Below are 1,325 nucleotides of genomic sequence, written 5' to 3'. Positions count from 1 at the left end.
AACTTCAGTGTAAATATACATATGCACATATATACTGGCAAAGAATGAATCCAGAAAAGAAAAAATTAAAGCCTCATTTTATGATAATCATGTTTACTTTTTTTTTTTTTTACTTTGTGACCCTTTTAGAAGTTATGAATCTGAAATGTAAAGAGTTTGGATACTTGTAAATGAAACTACCACTTGGTTATCACTAAGAAAAGTCTAATAACAAATTAAGGCCTGCACAGTTTTAGGTTTTAGGTTTTAGGAAATAGGTTTTCACAAACCTATTTCCCAACAGTGTGTTTGTCATATGTTTTGTTAGTTTAAAGTTTCACCTTTGTGTCGAAGATTAAAGCTTAAACTAACAGAAGACTTATTTAAACACTTTCAGCCAATTAGTCTGAGAATACCTTTATAAACCAATACCAATCGAGAGTTGCAGGTCAAACTACATATATAAAGGTAGCAATGGAAACCATGAACGTTAGCATAGTTAAGAAAAATAAAATTGTAATATGGTATGCCTCATAACATATGTTTCTTAAAAAATGTATCAATTTTCTTGGAAATTCATGAACCTTCAGGGAATATTTTTTCATCTACTAAGGTCAAAGTAAATTAACCATTTACAAGTTCAAATACATGAAGGATCTTTATCCATTACATAAAGCAATAAAAAAGTATAGTAGTTTATTTGCATAACAAAAGAATCAATAAAAGAATTGCTATGTCAGTAAAGTATACAGGACCAGAGAAAAGAAAAGAAAATGTTGAAGTATCTCATAATGTAGAATTAATGATTTCAATGATCTTTCCTGACGAATATTGGTAATCCAAATTTTTTATCCTGGCTTGTGGATTTTTTCCTTTCCGTAAGAAGAAAAGTAAAGACAGAGAAGAATAGATGACAAACAGGATATGAATATAGAAAGTTCAAGATGAAACTTTTGTTGCCAGTTGGTTATTCATGAGAAAATTAAATTGAGTATTCTGCTTCCATAGACAAAATTATTCATTAGATAACTTGTATCTAGAAATGGATCCTAGATAAACAAGATTTTAATCTGGGAACATAATGTTGATTAACTGAATATAGACCTTTAAAGTTGAATCATTAATTAGATAATTGACTGTCAGATGCCAGATACCGAATTAGTTTGGAAATCAGAAAAAAATGACATACTAAATATCTCATTTGGCCAAGTTTTCAAATAAATATTTGAAGATATTAATTCAAAATGAGAATGAATGCTCAGATTTTTATACACATTCCTACTGAAGGAAAACAAAACGAACTTAAAGGCCCTTGTTGTTGCCAATGCAGATTGCAAACAGAAAAG

The sequence above is a fragment of the Penaeus monodon genome, chromosome 21 (assembly GCF_015228065.2).
Source record: "Penaeus monodon isolate SGIC_2016 chromosome 21, NSTDA_Pmon_1, whole genome shotgun sequence".
NCBI lineage: Eukaryota > Metazoa > Arthropoda > Malacostraca > Decapoda > Penaeidae > Penaeus > Penaeus monodon.
Note: the sequence above shows the minus strand (reverse complement) of the source record.